Source organism: Cibotium barometz, chromosome 24 (genome assembly GCF_041138505.1).
Source record: "Cibotium barometz isolate CiBa-2024 chromosome 24, ASM4113850v1, whole genome shotgun sequence".
NCBI classification, from domain to species: Eukaryota; Viridiplantae; Streptophyta; class Polypodiopsida; order Cyatheales; family Cibotiaceae; genus Cibotium; species Cibotium barometz.
This window is the reverse complement of record NC_141069.1, coordinates 39,292,228-39,300,264: the sequence shown is the minus strand read 5'-3', so window position 1 is coordinate 39,300,264 and position 8,037 is coordinate 39,292,228.

The window sequence follows — 8,037 nt, the reverse complement described above, 5'->3', positions numbered from 1 at the left end:
CAACACAATGTCTTAAGCCATGCAAAAACGTGCAGGTCTGGTTGTGTACACTATTATGGCAAAAGGTTGCTTCTTATGTTATGGTGTCGTCAAGTTGAAAGCTTTTGTCTTAAAGGTTGTCCTCGGTTAAGCCAGTATAAGAGATGCAGAGGGTACACCTGTTTATACCCAACAAAGTGAAGATCCCTTTGTGACGGGGAAATTAAGATGTGATTGTCTGATCTAGGTTGGCATTAGGTTCTCCCTCTCTCGGCAACTACTAACAGTTCGACCAATTAAGCCCAAGAACCCAAATTTTGAGTGGTCTGCCAATTCTTGGGACTGGTTCATGTAACCACCAATGTTCAGCATTGAGAATGGCTCTGCCTAAGAACTGGGCAGTGTCATCGAGCATCGTGTGCATCTGAAATATACCCAAAATTATGAATTGATTGACAAATTTGGGAGGATTCACGCCAAAAGTTCAGGCCTTTCGTGTGGGAGTGATCTCGGAGTGAGTGTGATCTTGAAAGATTACTTATCGTTTTCAACTTCCATTTTTGATGACGTTCAAGACTTTTGAACTTTGTATTATTTATCTTACAGATATCAAAGAAGGGAAACCACCTGTAGCATGAGAAACGTGCGAAGTGATTCGTCCACTTGCTGTAGCTAGAGTGGTTAGCTCTTGACCCACCTACCGAAGGGTTGTGAGTACAAAAACTTTTGACTCGCGTGCATTTGACGAAATTGACAGCATAGGATGGGGATCCAAGAATGCAATACAGGATCCCGATCCAAGGTGCGTGCAAGGGATCCCAATCTAGAGATAGTTAAGGATTTGCAGTTGGTACGTAGGATCTAGCGATCCCTATTGTCGCAGGAGGTCCTCATCTGCAAATCTCTAAGAGAGATACGCAAGCGGTACTAAAGAATGGCGGATGTTGGAATCCAAAAATCTGCAGTAAGTCTTCGATTGTTTTGAAGGAATGGGGACCTAATGAATGAGGATCTAGGGATCCCGATTTCGTGTTACCATGCGGTACACTAGAGAATAGGAATCTAGTATGTACTTGGGATTTCTAGTCGATCACTTTTATTTCCTAAGGATCGTAATTTAGAGATCACATAAAGAACATCTGACAGCTGCTGCTTCGTTAATAGAACTTTCCTTTAGAAAAGAACGAATGGAATTATACCAATGCCTTTATGTTTTCGCCTGTAGGCCAAAGGATGAAATACCAATCCTTTTGGCTGGTCGTATGCCGAGATGCACCTCTATCACGATCCAAGTATCATTGTGCGTGGACACATGAGCAGCTTCTGCCTGAATCCCTTCCATGGTGAAGAAGAGCTTAAACTATGTTATGTAAAAGCAACGTTGACAGACTCGTAGTTCTTTAGAGAGCCATTTTTAGCATCAGCCTACTTCCTGCACTCTTTGGCTACATGCTCCTTATTGCAGTACATACCATGGATAACCTCCATAGTAAAATTAATTATTTTATTGTTGTTTGCAAGGATGACACCGTGTACTTATTGCAAACAATCAATATGTTGGCTAATCTCCATAGTAAAATTAATTATTTTATTGTTGTTTGCAATGATGAGAGTGTACTTATTGCAATCACTACTCGAGGATGGGGACCGAGGATTAAATTATGTAGTGTAGAATCTAAAGATCCATTTTCTATATGGAATTAGTACTAAGAAATGGTGACTTAGGAACCACGATCTGTAATTGTCCATATTGAACTATTGACTTAAGATTTGACTTGGGGGACTTCGGGCCTCTAGTGTAGCATCCCCCCATTCCATCTTCCTCCCCCTTAGATATTTCCATCAAGGTCAATTTTGTTCATAGGGGGATTACTCTGGGGATGGGTGGTTGTTGTGGCAATACTAGAGGCGGCATGAGTAATTCTAGAACTCTTAGAACTCCTCTTTGAGGTATATACTAAGGTGCGTTGGCAAGCATGGGTTTTTTCATTGGAGCCGACAAAGCTAGGTTTGGGCGGGTGGATTTGGTGCAACTAGTGGTTGCTACCTCTGAGGTTGACTTTTGTAGCAGTGTTATATCATGGTTTCCTATCCTCATGTGTGGTACGCACACCAGATTCCTCCTTATCTTGGTCTGAAGTGGAGGCATTCTTCTATGCTTGTGTGGTTGGCGCGTGGCATAGTGAACACCAAACCAACTCACATCTAGGGTATAGGTACGGTTGACCTATGTTATCTTTTCTTACCCCCCAACCTTCCATTGCCCATTCATTTGTTGCATGAGTATGGCCGCTAGGTCTTCTATGGTGGCTGGTGTGTAGCTTATGGCTCGTTCCCTTTGTCATCGACCTTTGGAGGCACTGTGCCAAAGAATGCTTCAATCGGATCTAGTCCAGGGCTCCCTTGTTTGTGTCGCAAGGTTCCCATATTTATGTACCTGACAGCTTGAATTAACTCTTCAACCTTAGTGGCCTGTGTGGTTTTGTTGTGGCCCGTGTGGTCTTATTGAACCTAGATCCCCCTGCACTGCTCATACCAAGATCTGATGTTGTGAAGCCAAAAGGAATGGTGGGCCTCTAGGATATTTCAAACACTCCAAGGTTCATGTTCTAAGAGCTAGCTGAGCTAAAGGTTCCAGAGACTGCTATCTCTGCAACCATTGTAGTTGCGACTCCTATCTCTGCAACCATTTCAGTTATGATTCTAGGAAGTATTACTCCTTTCTCTATATAGGGTTGGAGCTTCTCATTCTCGATTCATACTGGTTAGAGTCCATATAAGGAAAAGATGCCTCCATGCTTGTTCTTTCAAGCGGTCGGTCTCTCACTTGCTAGAGAGTTTGTTGACTCCCACTTCTCAGTCGGACCTTATGTGACAATGTTTCTAATGACATCAATGAAACTCCTTTACGTAGTTGTAGGGGAGTTAGAAGCTCCAACTTCTCAGTCGGACCTTATGTGACAATGTTTCTAATGACATCAATGAAACTCCTTTAAGTAGTAGGGGAGTTAGGAGCTCCAACTTCTTGGCCCATACATGTCTCTGAGGAGATAGGTTCCCAATAATAGGCCTCGCTCAAGCCAGCATCCTCGCTATCGCTTGAATGTTTAGTTCCTAGGGTTGCTTGGCTCCTGTGAGTTCTCAGGGGGATTGTTGCACGGGCCAGTGTACTTGGGACGTGTTCGTGGTTTGAGTTGCCCGCATGAGACTGAAGTTTATAGGTTAAAATTGAAAACAAAGAATGGTTCATGTAGTGCTCTATAGCTCTTCTCGAAGAGGATGAAGAACCGATCGTTTCTAGCTATAGAACACTAAAAACGAACTCCTTATGCGAGAGTTATGACCAAACATGACAGGCTACCCTACCTAAAATAGAAAATTGTATCACATAAAAGAGAGGGTTTCAACCTTCAAAATGATATTGCTTGTATTGCAAAATGCAACATGTTACAAGAGGGATCACAAAAGTGATGAGAGTAAGCTTATGGGTGTTCGAGCCACGGGATCCCTTGTCCCACAAGCCGGCATGTATCAAAATGTAGGTAGGAGAGGTCGGGATAGGCCATGTTACTCCACCTCAAGGTGCTCCCATTGTTGGCATTAATATGCTTTTACCTCCTACTACTCGAGGTCGCAAACAAGTCCTTAGTGAAATCATCCTTTGTAGCCATGGTCTCTTTGAATCTCCTACTAAGAACCAAGTGTATGCATCCCCTAATACCAAGCAAGATGCCACTTAAATACAATGTTTGCTTGCAACCTTGTTCATAGTGAGGTAGTCTTCTGTCTCTTGGATCCACCTTGTTACAATAAATGAATCTCTTTGCCTTGTGAATTTCTCTGGAGGTAACATATTATATTTTCTGTATCCCTCATCTAAAGAGTTAGAATCTCCCCTCTCATCTCACCTTATAGGATGCCATGAGGGGGACCTCGACCTTACACATCTTGGTGAAAGCGTGGTCAACTCCTATCTTTCTTGTGTAGCTGTTTTGCTAGCAGGGCAAACATGCCCTCTAGTTGGTTCATTCTGTCATATTGATTATCTTGCCAACTTGGCCCCTGGCCCCTTGGATCATCCATTTGGTCTTGTTGAGTGTTGTGTGCTCTTGACAGTGCATTTGTTGAGTTATTCTTGGTGAATCCATGCTGCTACCTCGGCTTCAATTTTTGTTTCTCTTTCCTGTTTGGCTTCCTCCTCCAATCTCGGGGCTTCTTCCACATCAATGAAATACCCTTCCAATGCTTTACCTTTAGGTATATGTGTGGACAAATCTCACTGTGTTGCGGTGCTTCCTCTTGACAAGGTGCTCTTGATTCAGCATCATTTAAGGCACTCTCCTCAAGTGAGGGATTGAGTCCAAAAATCCTTCCTAACCTCGTGCACATGTAAGGGTGATTAACACCCTTGACACAAGTCAAACGGTGGTCCTAGATATTCTAGATTTAGCTGTATTTTTTTATGTTTTTTAGTCTCTGTTAGACTTGTGAATGTGCATTCACAAGTTGAGAGCATGTGTTCCTGGGAACGTGCATGGCCAGATGAGTTGGGAACATGCGTGGTCAGGTTCCAAGACTTGTGAATGTGCATTCGCAATGCTAGGAACGTGCATGGCCTGGAACGATTTATGGACATGTGTTTCGTGAACATGCGTGGCTAAGTTTCAGTAGACTTATAAATGCATGTTCGTAAAATAAGTAAGAATGTGTTCCATGAACATGTGTGGCTAAGTTTCATCAGGCTTATAAATGCATGTTCGTAAAATAAGTAAGAATGTGCATTCCCAGTTTGGCATGTACGTACGAAATTCTGACAAGTCTGCCACTTACAATGGTGGAAGTTAGGGCCACGTGATCAGTTTCCAATCGTTTTTATCATTATGGGCATTTTTGGAAAGAACATTATCTGACCATTCCTTAATGAGAATATTGTGTAGATCTTCCATGTTAGACTTAGGAATGTGCATATGTAGGGTCGAAAATGTACATAGGCAAATGAGAGCAGTTTTTAGTGTTTTTGGTCTAAAAATCTAGACTTTGCACTCTAATTTTTTTCTTAATGATACATGTTTTTTGATTTTTTATTTGATAGCATGCTTTAGCTTTCCCTAACGTATCTAATCATGTGCACAATGTAACCTAATGGTTTTTTTTACAAAGATTAATGGTGGGATAGCCAAAATCAAAGAAAATTGAATTAAACACTTACTTGTAATCATGCAACTCAAAGCCCGAAAGGTTGCTCCAGTACATCAAGGTGGTTAAAATAAACTATAAAACAATAACAACCAAAAGTTAAACCGATGGATTTGTACTCCACTAGGCTATGTCAATACTCCAAATGCAAAGGATAGCAAGGGAGTTCTCAGCCAAGGTGCTTCCCTAACAATGGCGCTTAAGATGTTCACCAATTGAGAATACTTGAGTCTTGCAAGATAGATAGAAGGAGAGGAGAATGCAAAGGTCTTACCACTTTACACCTCAAGCCACTCTTGGTAGAGTAAGGCCCTTTACAGACCCACCTAAGGGTGACACAATACCGCCCAACATGTGGGTACCGCCCTACATGTGGGTAGCCAAGAGTGCCCTATGCACTCTTGAATGGGCGTACCCCATTACACACCAACTGCCCATGCTACGTTATTAAAAAAGTAACTGCCCATGCATGGGTGCCCCCTTTACACACCACCCTTCCTCAACATGCATCTCAACTTTAGCATGTTAACATGCGTATACATACAACATGTAAAAGAGCTTGAGTCATTGCATGCCTACTCCCAATCTGGTGCTCAACACATATGATACAAGTGTAAGTGCAAGTGCTCCTACTGTCTTACTATAATATGGAAGAATGAATCGGTAATCAATGATCACTTACCCGTAACTTACAAGATGCTCCCAAACTTCATCAATACCCTGCAAAATCAATTTCCATCCATACAAATAGACAGTTGGGGACTTGAACCCCATCACCACAATGACTGTGGCTACACCCTGCTCTCTTCAAGAGGAGGGGAGGGGATGAACTACATTTATCTTACCCCCTCCCCTCCTCCCATCTATAAAAAAGAATGAGAATCAGTAGCATATGAAATTTAAAAACCAAATAAACATCCTAATTAAATAATCCAAAAGATATTTGGGAGATATTTAATAAAGCCAACAAAATATGATGTCTTAGAGAAAAACAAAATACCAACATTGTGTCCAAAGTCATAACATCCGAGCGCTGTTTCATCCCTACTCACTATTGTCACTCTCATCAACCAAGTCGTCATGATCACCCAATACAATTCTCACATTTGTCCTCTCTCTCTCTCTCTCTCTCTCTCTCTCTCTCTCTCTCTCTCTCTCTCTCTCTCTATTTTCTCTCCTTGCAGCACCCCCAACTTGGGATGAATCAGGCGGTGCTATTTGTGATGATTATACCCTCTGCACAACCGATGAGGTATCAGTTTGCACCAAAGCTGTAACCTCAACAAGACCCACGTGCAGCCCATTCTGAATGATTGGATCCAAAGCCAATGCATCATTGTTTGCTCTCTCCACCTCCGCTTGTGCCTCTTGAACTCAGCCCTCATCAAATGAATCTCCATGCACAATGCACATGTTATGAAGAACCAAACAAGTGCTAACCATCTTCGGCACATTCTGCAATAACATGTCACATCTCTTCAATAAAATACAAAAGCGGGCTTTCAGCATTTCCAAAGCCTGCTCCACAGGCATCCGTGAACTAGATTGAATGTAGTTCCAAAAGTACCGCTCAGGGGATAATCCATCCTTACTTCCTTTAAATGGAGGAAGCATCCAAAACCTTGCAGGGTAAGCACAATCACCAAGTAAACAATAATTGCCTAAGCTATTTGATTCACACCTCTGACCTAGATCACTTCTTTGGAATACATTCCAATCATGCATAGAACCTGCCCAACCAATGTCATAATCCCAAACCAAGTAGTTAGAAGTAACGATCATCTGCAAAATTATAGAATGAAACCCCTTCCAATTGAAGTAGTCCTCATGGTGCACATGAGGGGTAATAATTGGAACATGTCTACCATCCATTGCACCAATAACAAATGGAATGCCATGTATTGCCTGAAATCCTTCAACCATGATACGCATTCTATAAGAAGAAGGCCATTTAATGTACAGGTCATGAAGACCTGATGTGGAGATTGCATCATAAAACTCCAGAATGATCTTCTGGCATGAAGACGTGGAAACCCCATACAAATCTGCTATTACTTATAAGTTCGATCCTGTAGCTAGACGGTGCAAAGCCACATATACACGCTTCTCCATAGTAATTACCTTTCGGTAGTTAGTGTTAGATCGTTGCAAACGAGGAGCAAGCCAAGAAGTGAAATGTTTCCTTGCTTAGGCGGAGCCTACTCTTGAACATTATGTCTGAGTAGGTTCCAAGCAAACCACGCTCCATAAAAGTTTGGGGTCTAGGATAAGCCCAACATGATCGCCGCTCATGTCTCCTTCTAGCAATCCGAGCCTGCTGTGCAAGCCAAACTCGAGCCATGCACTAACTCAGTATGGATACATGTTGCATGCATAAATCGTATGGATACATGTTGCATGCATAAATCGTCCTCATCATAATATGAATCCATCATCTCAATCAGAGAGAGGGAGAGAGAGAGAGAGAGAGAGAGAGAGAGAGAGAGAGAGAGAGAGAGAGAGAGAGAGAGAGAGAGAGAGAGAGAGAGAGAGCTATAAAAAGTTCAATCTCTACTTTGATGCCACGGCGAGTGAGAGTACGAGAGAGTAGAATAACAGAAGGAGAGAGGGAGAAGAGAATATACATCAGCAACATCACTCACCCACATAATCCCTAAGCATGTACGTGACAAGAAGAAGAGAAAGTATACAAGCTACTTTATATGTTTTCTCATTAGTCAAAATGACTTATATACAAGACTTATTTGTATAATGCTCGGTTGCCCAAATGATGTCATGGGATCCAATTAGTTAACCTAGGCTAATTTCATAGTCTAAAAGTACATTACATGCATTACACAAGTCGCAAGCACGGTGTTTGAC